The sequence below is a fragment of the Pleurodeles waltl genome, chromosome 2_2, assembly GCF_031143425.1.
Source record: "Pleurodeles waltl isolate 20211129_DDA chromosome 2_2, aPleWal1.hap1.20221129, whole genome shotgun sequence".
Classification (NCBI taxonomy): domain Eukaryota; kingdom Metazoa; phylum Chordata; class Amphibia; order Caudata; family Salamandridae; genus Pleurodeles; species Pleurodeles waltl.
The window spans coordinates 632,831,383-632,855,340 of record NC_090439.1 but is presented as its reverse complement, the minus strand read 5'-3'; positions in this window follow the sequence as shown (position 1 = coordinate 632,855,340).

Sequence of the window (23,958 nt, the reverse complement as noted above, 5' to 3'; positions counted from 1 at the left end):
AGAGCAGTGCACATTGGATCCATTGAAGTGTGATGCTAAGTGACACAGAGCCGCACAGAGGCACTCTACTCAGCTTCTTACTGAAGTCAGGAAAGCAGGAAAGTCAGATGGGGAGACAGGGCTTTTTCCGCTGTGGCAACTAAGCTTTGGAATTCCCTGCCTTTATATATTACAAACTTGAAGGCTTTTATGTTGTTTCAGAAACAGCTCAAAACCTGGCTCTTTTCCCAATAACCTGCTCTCTCCTGATTTGCTCTCCTCCTCTCACTTGCTAGCGGTTAGAACTTTTGGCCGGAATGCACTCATCAAATACAAATACTAATACAAAATACAAGTCTTACCCAGATCCAACACTGAGCTGTGCAGAGCACCACAAAGCCACGCAGCTCTTTATTGAAGGCCTCACTGGGTTCATTGGAGAGCATGCAAGGCAACACAGAACCCTCAGAGTAGCGCTGCACAATCCTCGCATCAAAGACAACAGGTGAAACTTCCAGCAGGATGAACCTGGTCCTATATCCTGCACTAGTTTCATCACAATCAGCCTGAACTTGTGACTTTGTCCCAGTCTGCGTGACCAGATACCCGCAGTTGGCACTTCACCCCTGTTTCCACTATTTATAACCTTAAATTTTAAAAATGTATATCCTGGTTCTACTGATTACGTTTTTGTCATTTACGTGTTGTTTTAATTTTTGAAATATTCTGTTTCTAAATTGATTTGGGATTCTCCTTGTGTGGTGTTTTCACTTTATTATTGTTGACTTGCTGCAGAATTACTTTACACATTGATTCTAAGTTAAGCCTGACTGGTTTTATGTCGAGTTACCAGTGGTTAAGCACAGTTTTTTGTAGTGACTTTTGTGATTAACCTTACAAGTATTGAGAACATGTTGAAGTCCATACATAGTGGAAGTTTTGCTGTTGCAGAGATGTAGCATTCAGTTGGGTTTGTTTACATTTGATCCATTCTAATGTTACAAGGTCACTGTCTAACCACTCTTTTCTTCTTCTACAGTCATAAAATTTCACATTGGCCTTTGTTTTTCTCTTAAGTTTCCCTTAACTCTGCTATCCAAGTCAGCAAAATCCAGCAAGTTGCGAGAAACTCAGAATAAAGTAAAATCAGGCTTTTTGTCAAACCCTCACTTTTGATGAATGATGAAGTGGTGTGCCAGCAAAGACACCTCTGACAGGGCAACTTTCAAGACCTTCCTCAACCTCTGCCACTACTTGCTGAGAGCAACAAAGAAGGCAGCATTAGCCACTTATAGTGAAACCAGAAGCAACAACAATAAGGAACTCTTTAACATTGTTAAGGAATTATCCAACCCGGAGAATAGTGAAAACAACATCACACCCTCACAGGACAACCTTGCTGATTTCTTTCACAACAAGATTGCAATCATATATATAGAAACTTCAAACCCCAACCTACACCTACGGACTTCGTTGACAGAGTGCCGCTACCACAACCAACACCAACCACACACTTACCACCTGGAAGCTTTTCTCCACTGAAAACACCACCTCCACCATGAAATCCATCCTCTCTGGAACCCCGACAGGCCCCTGCATGCACCACATCTTTAATCTTGGAAGCCAAACAATCAGACAGGAACACACCAATCTACTCAACACCTCACCACTGCAACCTTACCCAATGCTTAGAAACATGCCAAAGTCAAACAACTACACACAAAACCCACCACAGACTCCAACACACTCAAAAACTACAGACCAACCTCCCTGCTTCCTTTCACAGCTAAGGTACTCGAAGAAATCACCAACAAGCAACTCATGACCTACCTGGAGCAGAAGCAACTACTCAAGCCTCCCAATCCAGCTTTCTCACGATCACAGAACCAAGGTCGCCCTGATCGCAGTCATGGAGGATATCTGTACCCTCCTCAACTGAGGAGAAACAGCAGCCATGATCGTCCTTGACCTCTAAGCAGCCTTCGATAATGTATACCACCACAGGCTGATCAAAATACTCCACCACATTGCCATCCAAAGGACACACTCAGATTGATCACTTCCTTCCTCACCAGAAGAACCAAGATAATTTCCTACCTCCTTTCACCTTTGAACCAAAAGACATCACCAGTGGGGTCCGCCAAGGATCATCCCTCAGCTAACACATATATAAACGCGCTAGCCAACATCATCAGATCCCACTGCCCCAACTTAATCTCTCACACAGACAACACCCATCTCATTTCCTCGCTCACCATCAACCCCACCACCAACCCATCGTCCACAGATACATGACAAGCGTTATCGACTGGATGAAAGAAAACTGCCTGCAGCTAAACACTGAAGTTCCGATCTTCAGGAAGAGCAGCAGCACATGGAACGACTCCTGGTGGCCTTCAGAACTAGGACCCACAACCAACCCCTCCAAACATGCCAGTAAGCTCGGAATCATCATTGAGAACAGGCTCACCAAGTAATCACACATTAACACCTGCTCCTCCACTTGCTTCTTCCCTCTACTCATCCTATGTAAGATCCTCGTGGCTATCCCCACGCAAGAAAACCACCGGGACACAGACCCTCATCACCAGTTGACTATACTACAGCAATGCCCTCTATGTAGGAATCACTTTGCAACTCCTACAAAGATTTCTGACCACACCGAACGCCATAGCCAGACTCATCCTCAACCTTCCCTGATGATTCCACATCAAACCACACCTCAGGCAACTCCACGGACTCCCTGTGCAGAAGAGATGCGTATTCAAGCTGCTGACTCACTCACACACAGTTCTACACAACCAACGACCCACCTACACTAACCACTGCCTGACTTTCCAAAAACAATCAAGAAGACTACACTCCACCTCCACACTCCACTCACCCACAAAAGAAGAAGTAGATGATGTGCCTTGTCCCACATAGCAACAAAAACCTTAAACATCCTTCCCACACAAGTGTGGACCTTCATCTCTCATATAGAATTCCCTAATGACCTCAAGACCTGGCTATTTGAAGAAGCCACTGATATCTGTAAGCGCCTGATACCCTCAAGGGTGATTAATCACACTTTACAAATCCTGTTTGATTGATTGATTGACGAGTGACAGAAATGGTTATTGTGATGTCACTAAATTGCTCCAAGATCTGGCAAATTGACTGATTATTTACACTTGAATGTTTGCAGAATAACATCTGTGCTATAAAAATTGAAATATGCATATGAAGTTATCAATAGCATTTACTTTTTCTTGTTTTTCACCCAAAAATAAAGTTACAGAGGAGAAAATCAAAATCATGCTTGCGCTAAACAAAAACCTACACATACACACAGCACCTGTAAATCAAACAATGCTCTATTGGACCCTGATATAGTGAAAATACAACTTAGCTACAAAGCATCTAGAAGTTCATTGGGGCTACCTGTTTAAAGTTAATCAAATACATTTTGATGTTCAAACCAATAAAGAGAATTTATATGTTGATATATATCAACATTTATGTACATAAGAGCAGTCCACTACAGCATGGAATTGATGACAGTTTGTTCTTATTGTTTGACCACAAATATCTTGAACAAATACTAAATCATAAGGGCGTACTATGGAAGGAGTTGGAACCAGCAACTCAAAATCTAAAACTAGGTTAGGCAGCAGGATCAATGGTCCTGCCATTAAATTCAATATATCACTTTTCTGCCATCTTTCCACTTTGAATACTGTAAGAATTTTTTTTTTTGTGTGTGATCTTCCCTATTTTTTGCTAACTGGTATTGCTTCTTTTTTATATGCTGATTGCTATAGTTATGGTGTCCAGTCCCTAGGGAATGTGCTGTGACCTCTAAACATTGTAAACGGACAAATACCCAATTAGCAAATGTAACATTCCATTAAGGTCATAGTATATGGTTCAGGAAAATATACTAAGCCTAGTCATGTTGTTGGCACAAGTCAACCCTAAATGAACCTGTTTCAACCCTCTGGTAGCTTGGCAAAGAGCAGTCAGGCTTTAAATGGAAAGAATGTGTAAAGATTTAGTTTCACACTTCAAACAGTAATAAAGTGAAAAAGCACAGAAATAGGACCACACACCAGTTTGGACAAAAGTAGATATTTTAATAAAAACAACGGGACCAAAAGGACACAAATCCACTGAGTAAAACAGGAGAAATGCCAGTTTAAAGATTTCATTGAAAATATCATCAAAAAGCACAAAGGGACAACTGTAGATTTCTGGGTGCAGCGGACCAGAACATAGTCACAAGTTCAGGCCAACCGCATTGGAGCACCGGCCAGCTACAGGGACTCAGTTAGACTAGCTGAACAAAGTACCATAAACCTGCTGTTCGGAGCTATGCAGGGGTTCGCAGAGATGAATCACGCAGCTAAAGAGTTGCATTTGTTCTGTGATGCAGCTAGACTGCAATGCAAGGGGCTGCCCATCGATGAGAGCTAGCACTGTGAAGTCTGGCATCAAGGATGCATTGCACAGTTGGGGCGATGTGCTGGTTTAGAGGAGCTGCGAGACTGCAGTGTGGAGTCCAGCATTGTCAGCGAGGCTGCCATCGATGAGTGATGTGAGGGCCTGCACTAAGGATGTAACATGCAGCAGTGGTTCTGATGAGGGATGAGCTGCAATGCACTGGAGGTCTTTCAAACAGAGTAAACAAATGGAGTGACAGCAATGCACTGGTCATGCTTGTTTCATGCAGAAAATTAGATGAGTCTGTTCTGCTGGATCCACAGAAGCTGGCAGAGCACCTAAGGTCCACTTCCAAGATTCCAGGACTGGGGTGGCTACACTTGGTAGAGTAGACTCGCAGGCGCTGGGGTTGAAGTTGACTGAGACTTCTTTTTCTTAGGCTTAAGAAAGGAGGCGAGCAAACTAGCCCTTGAAATCATTTTGGGGTCCTGGGTTTAACACATGCAGGCCTAGTCAATCTCACCCAGGCAGGAGGGCTGCAAGCACTAGGTCAGCATAGCAGCACAGGAGTCCTTCAGAGCAGTAGTTCAGCAGAGTGGCAGTCCTTCTTCCTAGTACAGCATCATCAGTTCCAGAAGGGTACTGAAGAGCCGAGGTCTGAATTCGAAATATTTACAATATTTATACCCAGTACCTACTTTGAATTTGAAGAAGATTTTGGAGGTTTTCACCCCCCTATGGTGTCAGGAATCATCCTACTCCTTGTCCTGGCCGATGTGATGTGCACATGTGGTAGGTGACAGCTCCTTCTTCTCGTTAACTCAGCATGGCCCATCCTGCCAGCACCTATCTTCCTTTTGTCTCACCGTCTAGGATCAGTTCCTAATGACCAGCTGCCAGTTACCCTCTGTCATATGACCCAGGATCAGGATGCAGGCACCAAATGGTTAGGACAAGAAAACACTGAGTTTCTGAAAGTGATATTTTCAGAATATTTATAAAAAATCTGGTTTTACCATTAAAGGTTGCTTTGAATTATACTTCTGTAGAGACTAAACCCGACCTATCTACTTGTTCCCAATTGGAAGTTACAGCTTATTAAATGTGATAAGGTAACTTCAATTTTATCCTATAGGAGAAATAGGCCTTGCAGTGGAGAAAAACAATTGTGCAAGTTTTTTACTACCAGGAGAAGTACAATTTGAATGTACATGTTCAACCTTTTATTAACACTGCACCTTGACTTATGGGCTATCTAGAGCCTACCCTAGGGTGAGCTATAAGAATTAAAAAGGAATGTTTGGGCCTGGCAAGCAGTTTATTTTGCCAAGTCAAAATGGCAGTTGAAACTGCACACACAGCCTGCAGTAGCTGACCTGAGACAGGTTTAAAAGACTAATTAAGTGGGTAGCACAATCAATGCTGCTAGCCAACGAGTAGTGTTTAATTCATAGTCCTCGGGAACATGTACTGCCACTTTCCTATTGACTTACAAGTAAATTAAATATGCCACTTGGTTATAAGTCAATGTTACCATGTTTGGAGGAGAGAGCACATCCCCAGCATATGTGCTAAATTTGTTACAAAACCGTGCTTCTTTTTGGACACCTGGCCTCCCTTGCACTTCTCTAGTTTCCATCTCAGTCCACTGATAGATAAATATGAAATTAGGTTTGGTAATGTTCCACAGATAGGTTAGTGGAATCAAGAGCTGAATTATAAGCACGAGTGATCCAGTTATTTCTTTATGAGTTACTAATGTGCCTTGGGCTTGAATATCATCAATTACTAATACAAGGAATGTCAATTATTATTGTGCAGTAGTTCTAGCCTCTCAAAAGATATGCAGAGCTTCCCATTCTGGAAAGAAGACAGCTTATTTACCTGTTGATATAAGGCTAGAACTTATTTGTAAATGCTTGAAAAATCCTTCTTAATTATTGGGTAAGTAGATTGTAACTCAGCAAAGCAAATATAGTCACTCTTCTCAGCCATATTACAGAGGAACTCATGTCTAGTTATTCCAATTATCTCAAATTCTGATTGCCAGTGGTCTCTAGGAAGTGATGGTCATGCCAAAATATAGACATATAGGCCCTCATTTCGACGGCCGCCATGGTGGTCTCACTGCTGACGGTGAAGACCACCACATTATGAGTGTGGCGGATTGGCCTCTGCCAAACCGCCACATCCCCACTGGTAACACTAGAGCGGTAGGACAGCCAGGCCGGAGGACATCACCTCTGGGCCGGCTGTCCACTGATGACTGCCAGCGGTATTATGAATCGCCTTTCTGCCAAGGTTTCTGTGGCAGCAGCACCTCCACGAAAACCCTGGTGGAAAAACAACTCACCCAACCCCCTTCGATTCCATGACCCCCACACTCTCCCCTTCCATGACAGCACCCCCTGCCCCATCCCACCCTCCCTGCATTCATGCACACACACACCCACACGCACCCCGCAAACACGCATTCACCAACACATGCAATCACGCATTCACCAACACGCATACAATCACTCATTCACTTGCACCAGCAGACATGCATTCAAACTAACATACGAACATGCACTCACTTCAACAATCACACACACATTCACACATGCATACACACTTAGATTCACACATGCATACACACATGCATACACACATGTATACACACTTACATTCACACACATAGACATACACCCACTCACATATGCACGCACAATACCCTGCACCCTTCTACCCCCTCCCCTGACAGACGATCGACTTACCTTGTCTGGGGAGGAGGTTGTCCGCCAGGGAACGGGACAGGGCACTTCCATTGCCAGCAGCGCCCCACTCTCAGGACACTGCAATGCCATATTACTGCTCATAATATGGCTTGCAGAGTCCTTTTGGTGCAGCGGCAGTGGAATAGCTTCTGCGCCGCCGACCACCAGCCCGACTGCTGCCTAAATTGTGGTGGAAATTCTTCAGTACTTGTAATATTGCAGTTGGAAGACTGTCTTCTGGCACCCGCGGCTTTGACGGTCTTTGTAAAAGACTGCTGAAGTCGTAATGAAGGCCTAGATATTACAAGGATGTAAACCTTTCTCAGAAAAAGACTCCATGAAAAAACAGACCATTGCAAGTGTTTTATTTATTCTTTTGAAAAATTAACAGTGTTGAACTTGGAAAGCAAGTTGTGGAAGAAGCATGGGTCACAAAAATGTAAATATGATAACATCAAAAGAAATGTATTAATCCCCTTAGCATTTCAGATCGTTGATATCTTGCCACCATGGGTAACCAGATGGTAAGTGGCACAACTGAAAATCAAGCAGCGCAATTCTGCTTTGAATCTAAATCAGATGTAACACTTTTCAGTCTAAACATTATATTTTATCGCCACAGACACCCTTGAACTAAATCTATTTCACCAGCCCAGATTAGTTATATGAGGAGAAATGAATGAGTAAGTCAGGCATTGAAAGTAACATTCAATGTTGCTGACATTCAAATATTTGACAGAGAATTTGCCAAGTTTTGAGACAGATTTATGATGGAAAATGTTGTTCCACGATAATTAAAAAATATTTCTATGTTGTATGCAAAAATAACATAAACATAACAGGTAACAGGTCATCCCTATGTTGTTCCCCTACAAATATTAATCAAACTGGATGAAATCTTATCTCAGAAATACACATGCTGGAAAATCTGTATTTGTGTTAATGAACATTTTAAGGGAACCCAACATCACTAACAGTGTCAACTGCCTTCTGTTCACCCAGAAAAATAACAGCTAATGTGCTTCCCACTGAACTAGTCATTTACACCTGTCTCAGGTCTGCTATTGCAGCCTGAATATACAGTTAAACTGCAAAATCAACCCAGAAAATAAACCTTTTGCCAGGCCAAAACCTTCCTTCATAGTAGACGTCACCCTTAGTTTAGTGCCTGAATAGTCTAGAGGGGAGAGAGATCTGTTTTTGTAGTTTTACGTGTTCTAGTAGTGAACATCTCTTAAATACATTTTCGTTACCTGCAAGGGCTACCTTTCCTACGTGATAACATTAGGTTACCTTATTACATCTAATGAGTGCTAACTTTCAATTAGGAGCAGGTAGACAGTTTGAGTTTGGTATCTATGGACCTGTAATTAAAAGCCTTCTTTAATGGTAAAGTCAGATATGTAATCACAATTCTGAAAATGCAACTTTTACAAGTCTGAAAATTTCCTGCCCCAATCATTTAGTGTCTTCTGCCTATATTTTGGGTCACTTGACTAAGTACAGCTGGCAGTTGCTCTTTGTGTATTGCTCCCAGACAGTGAGACAAGGGGAAGCTAGGTGTTGGCAGAATGGGCCACTCTGAGTCAACAAGGAGAAGGAGCTGTCACCTACCACACATGCACATCACAAAGGTGCTGCCTGAGCACTCCCACAGAAAGGTTTTACCCTAGTGCATTGTGACCCCAACAATCTAAGGCCAGAGCAGGGAGTCGGAAAACTCCAAGCACCTCTGAAGGATGATGAAAATTCAGCCACAGATTCAGGATAACAAAGCGTTCTCCGAATGATCTCAATTTCTGATTGAGGCTAGCATCAAAATTCAATACACTTCTATAATGTGAAACACTTAAGGCTCTACAAGTAAGACAGAGAGTGGGTAAATTTAAAATCATAAAGATTAGCAAAGTTACAAATTCAAATCATCAATTAGCTGTAAACCAATAATGAATACATGAGTGGATTAGTCAATATGCTTGAAGCAATTCAAAAGCCATAAAACAAACACAAACTAATAAAAAGTTGTCTCCAAGTGAAGGTTTAACAAAGATCAGTTCTATCATAAAGAGTCTGCTAAGTCAGAGAAAGGCTCTGCTAAGAAATCAGGACAAAGACAGAGGGGGTAATTCTGACCCTGGCGGTAATTACCGCCATGGCGGAGGTCGGCGGTAGCACCGCCAACAGGCTGGCGGTGCACCGCTGGGCATTCTGACCGCGGCGGTTCAGCCGCGGCCAGAAACGGAAAGTCGGCGGTGTACTGCTGACTTCCTGCTGCCCTTGAGAATCCTCCATGGCGGCGGAGCGCGCTCCGCCGCCATGGGGATTCTGACACCCCCTACCGCCATCCGGTTCCTGGCGGTTCTCCCGCCATGAACAGGATGGCGGTAGGGGGTGCCGCGGGGCCCCCGTAAGAGGGCCCCACGAAGAATTTCAGTGTCTGCTTTGCAGACACTGAAATTCGCGACGGGTGCAACTGCACCCGTCGCACCTTCCCTCTCCGCCGGCTCCATTCTGAGCCGGCGTCCTCGTGGGAAGGGTGTTTCCCGCTGGGCTGGCGGGCGGACTTTCGGCGGTCGCCCGCCGGGCCAGTGGGAAAGCCAAAATGACCGCCGCGGTCTTTTGACCGCGGAGCGGTCTTTCGGCGGGAACCGCTTGGCGGGCGGTGACCGCCGTCCGCCGCGGTCAGAATCACCCCCAGAGTTTGCAGAATCTTCTATATTGCATCAGCTTAAATCACATAATTTCAAAATTTGATACACCTAAACATGGTTCTCACATAAGGAACTAATCAGAGCTAAGGCAAAAGCAGAGAACATAAACTCATCAAGCAACTGCACAACAAGGCTACTCTAAAAGCCCTTCAAACTTGTAGTTATCAGCAACATAACATATTACATTTGGGCTAAGCTTTACTCTGCAAGTGCATCTTAACAGTTCATTAGCACATTCTACAAGGATTACGTGAAAGAAAACATTTCATGAGAGAAGTACACCAAGGACACATTGAAATAATATATGTGGCGTCGCCTTATCCTGAAATAAAAGACACGTTACAAAAGCAAGATGGCAATCAGGTATTAGCTATTTTTAAATTGCAGCCTAGAGTAGCTATGGCCAATTTAAACATGAAAAAAGCACACTCACTACATTTGCGTGTTACATGTTATTTTTTATATGAATGCAAAACATTTAAAAAAATTTAAATCATCCTCAAATCAGAACCCAAATATTCAAACCAAACCACATAATGTTCTTCATGTGTATGTCAACAAGGTATGGTCCGAGATCAACGCGATAATAAAAATATTCAAGCCTTTTTCTCCTTTAAATATACTTTGGGACATGAAGTCATATCATGAGCACATGAGAAAAGTTTGTTGACCTGCTGATTGCTATGTCTTACAATAAATTGAGAAATCAGCATGGAACGTTTTTTAATGGCTGAGGCAATAGTGTTTTTATAACAATACCTTCTAGATTACATTCTAGTTATACTACAATGAAAGTGATGCACATTGTTTTTATGGCATGCTTGATGATTATTTATTTTACTGACTGGAATGGTAAAATAATGAATGAAATATAAACTATTTGTGTTATACACTGATCCACATAATTCCTGACTTCTACCTGACTTGAGAGGTGAAGCACAGTGTGCAGTCCTTAACATCAGTTTGATAAACCAAAAGACCTCACTGTAATGATTTAATTAATCTATTTCAAATCTAATATTACTGTGAACTTTACATAAGGGCACAGGAAATACCACATCTATTAAACAATTGTGTGCTAGATTGATGTAAAGGTTGAATGTTTTAAAGCAATGTAATGTGTGTGTTAATTTGACACCAAGGTATGGTATCTTGTGATTTTATTGAAAAGTTACGCTTGTGCACACTTTTTTCTATCTCTATTAGATTATAATTTGTTCTTTAGGTCAAAGAGATAATATCTACTTATCAAGTATAAGTTCATAGCATGTGTTCATGCTATGAACATCATTCAAACTGAGGTACAAGATTATTGAGGGCTAGGCTTATAATTTAAAGGTCAGACTGTTTTGCGCCAGGGCGACGGTGTAAATTATTCGGTCACTGTGGCAGAAGTTTCAATGACCAAATTTTGAAATTTCTGTTCGGGCGTGTGGACATTTCAAGTATTGACAGGAACATCCATAAAGGTGATTCCTGACAATGCATTGCAACTTTGCTGTACAGCACTATCAAACATCATGGAGCCGTACAACAAAGACAACGTTTTTTTGTATTTTCAAAAACAAAACCCCTATGTAGGATTATGTTTTCCCAAAAACATTTTTTAAACTACTCCCATGGCGAGGAGGAGATTTTGTAAATTTCACTGTCTATTACCTTACCACCAAGGTTTTTCTGGCTGTGATGGGCAGTGAAACCTGAAGTCAACCTCACATGGCCCTACTCCATCAAGCTGTTGGTGGGGTGTAAGCATGGCAGAGACAGAGTACTCTCCACCGTTTGTAGACCAAATGTCTGACCTTTTTAAATTAGGCAGGTGGACCATACTGTTGTCAGAAAGAGTACTTCGTCTCTGTTGTGATGGAGAACCATTTCCACAATCATATAAATCTGTCCCTAAATGTCATAATTCATTACCTATGACACTTGCGGGTTATGAAAAGAAACATGTCTGAAACAAGAACACTAAAACACTAAGATTAGTCACAGGTAAAGGTACTAGCAAAGAATAGGTCAGGAAGAAGTGATCCTAACACCACACCACACATTTTGTGACCAAAAAACAGAGTTTTGATTTCTACAAACTCCCCCTTCAGTACTTAGAAAATGCTTCACTCACAACTCGCAAGGAGGCTTACAAATTGTAAATAGAATGGGGCATAAAAAGGGCACTACCCCTGTTTGCCAGTTGCAATTGTATTCATCAATGTTTTGTGTCTGCAATTGCAGCTACAAACAATTGATTAGTTACTGACCTCAGACTTGGGGTGTTATCTAATTTTCAAAGTGGTGCTATTGCCATGAGACAGATTACCCTTGGAAAATGCTCACTGTCGACTCTTTGAAAATGGCTGACTGGGTGATTTCTCCTGATATAATTCCTGACAAGAAAACTTTTTTTTTTCAATTGTCCCTCTTCCTTTAAGGGACACTGGCTGCGTTTTTTGTAGGTTTTTCTTTTAGGAAAATGAAAGAAGGAATGAAGACATGTTCTTCCTTGCAAACTGTCCTTCTTGCATATGCAAAGTGGTCACAAAATGCCTGCTAGCTAATTGTTATTCATTAGAAAGGAGGTCTTGTGACTTCCTGCAAAACCATATTTTCCAATGAATTTGAAAATCAGACAAGTTGTATCACAAAATGCTATGCTGATTGTAAAATGCTGGTGCAAATTTTGCACAAACTATTTATGAACTGTCCAATGATACATCAAGCCTCATAATTTAGTTAACTACTGAGTTACTGCACTCCATGCAATGTGACTGTGTTCTGTGTATGCGACATTTCAACATAGACTAAGAATCTTTTTCATAAAATTTGAAGAAGCTCCATGTTTTAGTGGGCACAGCGTTTCTGTCCCTTTCTGCAGCTGTACTCCACTGAGCCATTCCTTATCAAGATACGATTTGCAAAGTGACTTCACAGATCTCCTGATGAGATGTTAATGAGGAAGCAGGTCCCCAAATGTGGTATCACGAATTGAAGCAGAGCTGACAGACCAAGTTGGAAATGGAAAAGGCAAGCAGCTTCTGAACCTTGCTGTAAATTGTATTGACGGTCATGTCTATTTTTGTAGAGTAGTACAGGAATGTGATAAACTCTGAAAATACAGTGAGTCAACTTGCTATGAGAGAAATTTTACTATGAGAGAATTGTTTTGATCAGTGGAGGAGACAGCATACCATTATAGCATGACTCTCTACAAGAGTCTTAGACTATGCACAAAAGTGTTACATCTCTATCTAGCTATCCTTAGGAGCTGAAAATTGACAATGTGTGATCATGGTGAGTAGTGAACCGCATAAGGAAGGATGCCACCTTGAGTGGTTGAGGGTATGCCATCCTTTTAGATTTAGTTGTAGTTTAGTTTAGTTTAGTATAGTTCGGTTTAGTTTAGTTTTAGTTCTACTAGAGATAATATTCAGGAGTAATTTCCGGAATTCTGTCCAGAAACCTAAGTGGAATCAGTTTGTATATCATGCTGTTCAGGGCCAGGTTGAAATTGTACTGTGAGATGGTCAGTAATTCCTATTAAAATACATATATCAACATCAAATTCAGTCATCACTTTGTAGATTTGATCTCACTTGAATTAAGTAAAATATAAATTTCCTGGAAAGTAATATTTTGGAAGCAATGTCTCAACAAACTAATATCAGTTTGGGAAATGTCCTAAAAAATTCAGGGGTGGGTGCCAATAAATGCATTTCACTAGTTAACTGAGAAAAATGTACGCAAGGTTGTTATCTCACCAACAAGTTATGTGATACTGGAAGACATCGTTCAAGTACAAAAATGATTTTCAGCAGTCGAACATGTAAGTTCTGCAGATTGTTCAATGATGAATTTTATGCTCAAAAAAGTATCCTATGGACAAACATTACGCAAACAGCTTCTAACTGGTTGAGCAGAAAAAAATGACACCAAAACATGTAACCCAAACATGTGAAATGTGCAAACTTCCACCTGGATAGTCCCAGTTTCATGTAAATTGAAGCTATCATCAGCAAAAGCCTAAAACTAAAAATAAATGTAAATCCAGATGGTATGATGTAACACATTTGTGGGTGAATGCCAGCATATTAACCAACAATGTTGAATTGAGTGTTAAAAGAGAAATTGCATGGTCCATTTCGAAATAGCACAAGGTTTACACATCCAATAAACTTAATACTAGAAACACATTCAAGAGGTGCACTGTTAATGAAATTGTTAACAACATTTACAAACCAATACCCCTAACGATTATCAGACTATGCTCATTCCTAGTTCTTGGAGGTGTCTAGTTTGAAACCATTTGCTTGGCCACTAGGTTGCTCTTCTTACCTTCCCACTCTACACTTTGTTTCAGGACGCATTCACAGCTGGCTCAGAATGAAGCTACGCAGCAATAAGATGGAGCTGCAGTCAGGCTCCAAGGCAGTCTTCTGACCTTGATATCAAGCATCGGTGGTGTTATCATGCTGAAACCGTCTTTCTGTGAGTGCTTTACCCACCCATCTATCTAGAGATGTTAGTAAAAACTTTAAGGATTGACCTCAGGGAGACATCATGAAAGTCATTTTGAAGTTTAATAAATGTTGCATTGAAGCGCCCCCACCCTTCCTGCTTGTCTTCCTGCCCCACTGTCATGCTACACTCTGCCTTTTGCTGTTTGTTCTTGCCTGTTTATTAGGGATACAATCAAAGAGATACAGTGTGGCGCTCCTGTATTTGCATTGGGCATTGTAGGACTTCTTTCTTGGTGAACTAACATTCAGACATTGTTTTCTTATTGGCAGTTTGGAGGGGGCAACAGGATGACCCAGCCTGCTATCAAATGTGAGGCTGTACCTGCCTAATATCTCATGGTGGAAAACACTGTGTTCATAATTAGTGTGAGGATCAGTAGTTTCTTTACGGAATAAAATGACCAGTTGATTAGGAGGAGAAGCTACAGGCTTTCCTTAAGGGCTAACCAAAGTAGAGTGACAGTCTTTATTGACATTGTTGAGAACTGGCAATTGGCAATATAATGGTGAGATCATAGATGGTGAGATTCCAATATACTGACTTTTGTTGAGGTAACAACATGGCCACAACTTCACACTCTGGTCGCTTAGCACTGAGCAGTTAGGCTTAACATAGAAGGCAATATGTAAAGTATTTGTGCATTAAATCATGCAATGACATATTAAAAACACCACAAAAAGACATCACACAGGTTAAAAAATATAAGATATTTATCTCATTAAATTAAAGTCAAAACAATCAAGATTTGATAATCTCAAGTTGAAAATATCACTTTGGTATCAATAAGAGTAGTCTACCAGGACATATAAAACACAACAGATATATGTCCTGCGTTTTACCCACACAACACCCTGCCCTCTAGGTTACCTAGGGCCTACCTTAGGGGTGACTGATGTGTAGAAAAAGGGGATTTTAAGGCTTGGCAAGTACTTTTATAAGTCAAGTCGAAGTGGCAGTGAAACTGCACACACAGGCCTTGCAATGGCAAGCCTGAGACATGGTTAAGAGGCTACGTATGTAAGTGGCACAATGAGTGTTGCAGGCCCACTAGTAGCATTTAATTTACAGCCCCTGGGCACATGCAGTGCACTTTCCAAGAGACTTACAAATAAATTAAATATGTCAATTGGGTATGAGCCAATATCACCATGTTTTAAGGGAGAGAGCATATGCACTTTAGCACTGGTTAGCAGTGGTAAAGTAAGCAGAGTCCTAAAACCAGCAAAAACAGTATAACAAAGTGGAGGGAGGCAAGCAAAAGGTTTGGGGTGACCACCATAAGGCTGTCAAAGGGTGTGGGCAGTCCTTAAAGCTCAGAGATTGATTCCCCATAGGAAGAGTTAGCGCTCCTTACCAGGCATACAGAGCTGGTCTCCCAAGTAAATGAAAATTTGGCTCATGACAATGATAGCAATCCAACCTTGGAACAGGCTCTGTCAGAAAGGGGTGATTTAGTCCAAGCAGAATTAGCGGATCAGTTGACGAGTTCATCAATAGATTAACCATTTTTGTTACCTCAGACTAAAGGGACTTGAACAAGGTGACAAGAGTGAATGATTATTCCCTTTTTATGAAATCACTAAAATCTAATTCGAGAGAGCAGGTCTCAATGGTAATTAGGAAGTCAGTCCAAAACCCAACCAGTCTGAAACTAATAGAGCTAAGTTTGGATCTTCATCATCCACACTGATAATGGGGCCTTTGTTTATAAGTTCAGAGTATAGTCTGATGAGGCGCCTTTCAAAATGTTTTACGGACCCTGTTTTGGAGGAACTTGAGAGAACAATAGTAGCAACCGAATATGATACCCTGGAATCGGGGGGTTGAGTCGGGGGGATTAACCAAGGAGCAAATCGACAACTGATATAGTCATGACCCCAGGAAGACACCAAGGGGCATAATATTTAGGAGACCCCCTAGCGTCATTCCAATGCCACACTAGCGTCATTTTTTTATGGTAATGTGGCGTTAGAAGGCCAAAACCGCTGCCCCGTATTTACAAATATATACATATTTATTTATAACTTATGCAAAGAGGGCATTCCCCCATTAGGTAGGGCCAAAACAATGGTGCAAGGAAATCTAAGAGGTTTCCCTGCGCCATTTTTTGGGCATTTTTTATCTCTTCTGAGAGCATGCGTTAAAAGGAAGCTTCCATTGGTTACAATGGGCCTCTGGGTGCTTTGCAGGATTTTCACCAAGTTTTTTTTTATGCTAATCCAGCAAAGCGCCAGACTAGCTTAAAAAATTCTGATGCTAGTACCTAACTACAGCTATGGTGCCCTGTATTTTAAATACGACGCACACATGGTGGTGTTAAGGGACGCTAAGCGGTGCAAGAAAAGTGGCTCTGCACTGTGTGCAGCATAATTTGTCTTAAATATGCCCCAAAGTCCCTAACACATTTTTTGGAGAGTATTCTCATTGAAGTCAGGGATCTGACACTCAAACAAATGAAGGAGGCTGTTGTGTTACATTAGGGACTGACAAAACTCTGGAAAAGCTGCCTATTAGAGTTCATGAAGCTATACAAAGAATTTCAAATCTTGAGGACAAAATTGTCTCTCAGAATGAAGAGCAGCTGGCTGTTCAGAAAAGGTACATCTATTGCTAAATAAAATCAAAGATTTAGAAAATCATGATAGACTTTTTGTGGGTGTGCCAGAAGGTGAAGAGAACTAGGGAGGGTCTTCATCTGGTCAAAGATTTGATCAAAACACACATCCTGTCAGGCTTTGATAAGGATTTGATGATCATGAGAGTCAATCAAGCCCCAGCTCAGCGCACCTTGAATGTGAAATATTAATTTAGTATTCTGGTACACTTTGCCGATTGCAGGATTAGAGAACAGATTCTTGCTATTAAACACCAAAACATTCAGTATTTCTGACAGCCTTCAATTTCCTGTCTTCTCCGACATGTCAATAACAACAGCTCAATGGAGAAAAGAGTTTTAAGGCCTTTTGGGGCAGTTTAGGACCTGTGGCATTCAGGCTTCCATGGCACAACAATCAACACTTAAAGTACTACATAAAGGCCAGTTTCATATATTTTCAGCTGTAGGGGAGACACAGGTGTTTTGTTGATGATCCAAAGCTCTGCAGAAGATGATATCTAGAGGAATTCTGTATGTCAAATTGCACAATTGAATTAAAATGTGTATGGGGCATTAGTGATTGTAAAAGTTTACTTGTCTTTAAATGCCTCACGTTGTGAGTGTGGAGTCGGGGGGCTTTTGCAATTGCGCAGGACGTAAAGAGCAGCCATGGCACATGGACAGGGTGCCAGTAAGGATGTAAGAGGTTTTAGGGTATGACGGGCAACTATCCCTTTTGGGCTTTGCACGGGAGGTGGGTTGTTTTTGGTGTGTGTGGGCTAGGGGATTGCACGGGTGGATATTTTGGGGAAAAGTAGCAATTTACACAATATAGGATGTACTTGTAAGAGTCAGGACAGGGTTTTAGCAATAATTCTTTGAAACAGTAGAATGGAATGGAAATATGTTAGAAATATTGGGAAACAGGTCCGAAATGGTGATTTAGGTCATGGCTCAAGTAATTATGACTGCGATGCGCAATGTTAATGGAATAATAAATCACAATTTTGAAGTATTGTTCAATTATGAATTGGCCATCCTCATTGAAGCAGCTGTGTTTTTCTTTACAGAAGACTCAATTACAATTCAATAACCCTAGTTTAGGGATCTTTTGAAGATTTTCTCATGCTTTTTTATCCTCAGGGGCAGAAATTTGGGAAGTTGTGATTTATTTTTCAAGAACATAGACTGGCATATAATTGATGCCAAGAGGGATAGGAAGGGTAGATGGATATTCAGTAAGGTCCTAGTGGAGAAGTCATATCTAAATTTGGTTAACTGTTATGGTCCACTAGAGCATGAAATAGAGGCACTTAGCCAGATCTGTAAGCGTTTAATAGAAAAAGATGGTCCCCTAATTTTTGTTTGGGATTTCAAAGTTATGCCATATGTAAAGCTGGACTCCTCAAGTTGTACTAAAGGACAGTCAAACCTAAAACTGCAGCTTTAGTATCTGCTTTCAAACAAGACTTTGCAGTGGTTGAATCGTGGTATCCTGATTATCGGATTCTCAGCAATTCATTTGTTTTTTGATGTGGTTCAATAGCACATCACATTTAGATTGTTTTCTAGTCTTGTCAATGCTTAAGTGAAAGTCAAGTACCATTACAATGAGTGTTTTTTAGGAGTATTCCAGAGTCCAGCTCAAAATTTATACTGAAGCTGGACGAAGTTCTACATGTAGACGGCAGTTTGATAGACTTTTGGTGGGTGATCAGGTTTGGAGAGAGGAAATCAGAGCTCAAATCATCAAGTTTTTTCAACGAAACCTGAATCCATCCCAATATTTGCAGTTTGGGAGGCTTTTAAAGCTACATATAGAGGGTGGGCGATTGCTTATAAAAAAAATTGGGATCTCTCTATGATCATTTAGGAGCTGCAGTGGGCTTTGAAAAAGGCAGTAAGGGGGCTAGGGTGCAATATAGACAATCAGATAAGATGATGGCAGGAGTTTAGGCATTACAGAGCCTAAAGGATGTTTTTACAGCTGAAGAAATATGTAATATGAAAACCTTTTAGCAGAAAGTTTATGAGGTGAGACAACAGACTGATAAGCTATTGGTGTGGACCCATAGAAGTAAAGCGAGCAACAATTACATTCACACTATTTTTAAGCTGCATACCAAGAGGCAAAATTTTTATCAACATTGCCAGGGTCTATATAAAAAATTAGATCACATTTCCCTGATCGAGCTGGGGCGCTATCGTTGCTCTTTCAGGCTCCTTAAATTGTCTCAATCAGATAAGAATGATCTTATAAAGGAAACATCTCTGCTCAAGGTTGAGACAACATTAAAAGCAATCACAAATGCTACAGCATGTGGGAGCCATGGCACCCCAATAGAATTCTATAGGGAAAGTGCTCCCAAGCATCTACCTACCATTTTTGACAGATTTATTTAATCACATTTTGAAGGAGATAGATGTCCTTTATTGAAGCATCAAGAGACAGCTTCCCAAGAAAAGCTCACAACTCTTAATGTTAATTCATATAGGCCATGAAGTAGATTACATTTGGCTATAAGCTTTTCAGTAAAGTGATTGTGACACAATTAATGCCTGTTGTGCAAAACGTCATTCAGAAAGACTTAAACGAGTTTCTCTCTGGTTAATTAGTGTCGGCAAATGCAAGCTATCTAGTCTAGGTATTCAATTATTTTTCTATTAACAAAGCTGTAATCATTTTAGTTGATGCCAAAAAGACCTTAAACGTAATCAACTGGGATGCATTTTTTGCTATCTTACCCAAATGTGATTTCCCTAAGCATTTTTTATCAACGCTTCATAATATCTATCAGTGTGCAGAAGCTAAGCTTTTGTTGAATGTCAAGAGGATTGGCATGGTGACAATTAAGAAAAGTCCCTAAAAGGGTTGTCTGATGTCTCTTCTTTTGTTTACTTTTTTTTGAGCCACTGGCAGTTAAGTTATGTAACGCTCTAAAAAATCAAGCAGTTTGCGGAGAACAATATCTTATATCTTGAAGCCAATAAAGACAATATTCCATGAGCGCTCAACATAATTCAGGAATTTACAGTGATGGGTGGTTATTAGATTAGTGTTGTTGTTCAGGGCAGAAGTGAGCAATAATCCTAAATTTTTACATCAGCAGCTGGCTTTTAATCATCCAGTATGCTACTTGGGAATCTTTGTCACCTCAAGTTTTGCAGGGCGGTTTCATTTCAATTACTTGACTATGTTGAGTAAGGTCAAAGATCTATAAACAGATGGGCATTACTTCCATCATCGATAATTGGATGAGTTTCAGTGATAAAAATAGATTCTACATTTATTCTTGTTTCTTTTAACTAATGTACAAATTAAAGTGAACAATTTATATTTCTATGAAGTGGACTCCCGCCTTAGTAAGTTTATTTGGAGGAACAAATGTCCCAGAGTTTATTTGGCAATGTTGCAATTAAATCAGGAGAAGGGGAGTTAGCAATACCTCAGTTATAGGATTATTATCTAGCCTCCTGCTTTGACAGTATGGGAGAATCAACCATCTAGGTAAGGTAATCAATATTTTGTTTTATTCAGGTGATCTAAGAATCAGAAATAGATTTATTGGCTTTTATGGAAACTGCTAAATTATCGAAAAAACTAGATATAAAGCGATCCATAATATGATGACTCATAGTAAACAGCTCTTTTAGTAAATGGAATATCCATATATGTCAGGCATTCATAACACTAAAGGAGTGTGGATATATGGGATTGGCTATTCCATGAACTCTTTTAGAAAGATGTAATGTTAAAGGGTTTTGTTTAGTTGAAGATTTATTTACAAGTCAGAGGTTGAAAATATATGGGCTGAGGTTGAGTAAGAGCTGCAGCCTGGGAAGTGTACTCAATCCCTTTTTTATTGTTTCTTGCAGAAAAGTAGGTTTTTGAAAGATAAATGTGCAATATTGAATGAGGTCTCTTTTACGCTGATGAAGTTAGTAGTCAATAATAGACTGCTGGGTGTGGAGAAGTGGTATAGAGTTCTAGGACAGAATTCAAATGCAGTTATGATTCCCAATTATTTTGACTCCACTTTGATATCACTTACAGTACTGGTTGTGATATAATGCTAGAGGAATAGCAGTTTATAGTAGAGACAGGGCACAGAGGTTTTCAAGCAGTACATTTTAAGAGAATGGTGTTACTTTCTAGTTGCTAGCATTTGTATACTCCCAGCTCCCTTCATAGTGTAAACCCAGCAGTATCTAGTCAATGCTTCAGGTGTCAATTTAATACTCCAGGGGACCTGCCCCATATGTTTTTACCTGTCCTGTTCTTCATGATCTTTAGCATCAGATCCTTTGAGGTTTGAGCAAAATTATGGGCCTGGGTTTTCAACCTGAGGCTGCTTTTGCTTTGTTTTGTTGCTCAAGACAAATTAAACACTTACCACTGTGAGATAGTGTTCTACCTACATAATCATGGTGATAGCATGTTCTTTGGTTTTACAAGGTTAGAAGTCAACAGAATCTCCCAATATGACTCACTGGATTAATAACATGGCCAGGATTAGAATGTTTGAAGATTCCTATGCTTTGCAGAACAAGAGCTCAACTAGATTTCATACTATATGGAGAATTTGTGTTTGTCATGAATGCTATGCACTTTCAATCTCAGCCAATGATTTATTTCTATGAGACGTGCTCTTTTAATATTTTTTCCTTTCCTGAAGACAGTGTGGGGGTGGGGACAGGGAGGGTAAGAAAATCTCCAAATATCAATGAATTCCTTTAAGAGGAAGAGTTCCTGGACACCCCTTTTTTCAGAGAAACTATTCTGTATCGTATTAGATAAATGTCATGATATTGACTCATGGATGATTTATTTCAATTATATTTATATTATCGCTTATCGATATAGAAGGGTTACCTGCTAATGCTTACATCATAAGCATTTTTCGATCATTTATAATAGATCAGTATACACCGATAAATAATGATGGCTGATTCTAACCTAAGTAAGTTGCACTTTTGCACATCATCACTTTAGTAAGCAATTTATTGAGGAATCTAGGATGCTAAGGAAAATGATTGTCAAATGCCCTTCACGATATGAAATTATATTTCCAATTTTATATGAGTTTGCTACTAGTTCATACTGCCCAATTAAAAAAAAAGATCAACAGGCTATGCTCATGTTACCACTTTAATATTTATTATGATAAGCAGATGTCCATTTACTAAAGTACTTGGAAGCCTAGGTCAACATACATTCCTCTGTTCAAAGCGGAGGTCAAAAATTAAGTGAGCAGAATGTGGATATTTAAGGACTCAAACAAAGGAAATTGAATTAACTTTAAGAAAGTACATTACAACTAACACGTATATTAAAAGATCCACAAGTGGTATACCAATTTCACAAGTCACATTAACAGTTAGAAATGGCAGACTGAATAGCTTTCCTGGTGCCTCTTTCGGCAGGTTTCTTAGTTACACCTATAATTTTAAAATCCAGAGCCCGTGCATGAAATATTGTTGAGCATATGCAAGGTATGAATGCAAATAAGCAGCAAACATCCCCAAAGATGTCGAAGTGTGCTTATTCGTATTGGTCATCAAATCTAGGACCCGCTTTACTAAGGGCTTGCATTGCCCTTGAATCATGCAAGGCGGTGCAAGGCAATACAAGCCCCTAACTTGGATTTACAAGGTCATGCAAAGCCACCTTGAGCACGTCTGCATGGTTTACTAAATCCAATGTAACTCAAGGGAGCACACTTCACTGCCTTGTGTTACCTTGTGGCAGGGAGGCATTCCATGGGTGGAGAATGGGCACTCCTAGTTATCCACCCAAGGATTTTGGTGCATTCCCATATTTACAAATAGATGTAAACCTGGGAACCCATCAGAATTGTATGTCTCCCAGACCCAGGTATAACAAGGTAAAATATCTTTATTGCAACAAAGTGCAAGGGTACCTACAATAGAGTTAGGAAGCACATATTGCACCAGTTGAAGGAGGCAGCAGAAATGTGCCATATCCTTGTTGTATGGCACATTCCTGGCATCCCTCTTTCATGCAACACAGCACAGCAAGCTGTCTTGCTACACTGCATTGCGTCAAATATTAGTAAATCTGCCCCTAAGTCTTTACTCGAATGTTAATATTCAAAATTGAACAGTAGCAGTACAGACTGTCAGAGTGGCACAATAATTCTGTACATTTAGATGGAATTTCATTTTTTCTTTTAGATAAAGTCTTGTTTGACATTCCTAACAAAGATTAACACAAGAGACAGAATAGCAATCACAATTCATTGATGGCACCATCAGTGACACCACCTTGTCAAGATTATAGCTGCTGTAGGTAAGGGGAGCCAAGTCTGCTGGGCATAGTGAACGATGAGATGGGTTGGATCCGAGAGAAAGGAGTGCTAAAAATAGATTAATCATGAAGGTTAGTGTCAGTATCCATATCAAACTGTGTCTAGAATCTTCTCAGGGTTGAAGAAGCTAATCCTGGAGGACCTAGACTTTGATTCACCAAAATGCCAGGGATAGCGGAAGTGACATAGCATACCATTTGACCATAATGAAATCACAGTAAGTGCTTTCACCTGCCCAAATATGCCCTCATAGGTCTTAGAAGAATCTCAACATGCAAAGACCAAACCAATATGTGCTCACCAATAACCTTATAAACACAGAATATAACAATTATCTTCAGCCTGATCCTACAAGATCCACATGAAGGATCTCCTTATCAGAGATTGTCTGTGCACAGATCAGACCCAGGCACACACTTGTCCAACACAAAATGTAGACATTCAGCACATACATGATGTTAAGCTTTTGGGCTTTTTCTCATTGTAACTGTCTAAGTGCACAAAGATGTCCTCTTTAGATATTCAATGTTTGTATTGCATATGTATAGCCTGTGAGTTCTATTTGTTATAGCTTTTTTGTGAAATATACACATGTGGGTTGGTTCTGGGGGTGTGGCTTGCTCAGCATCCAAGACGGCCACACAGACCAC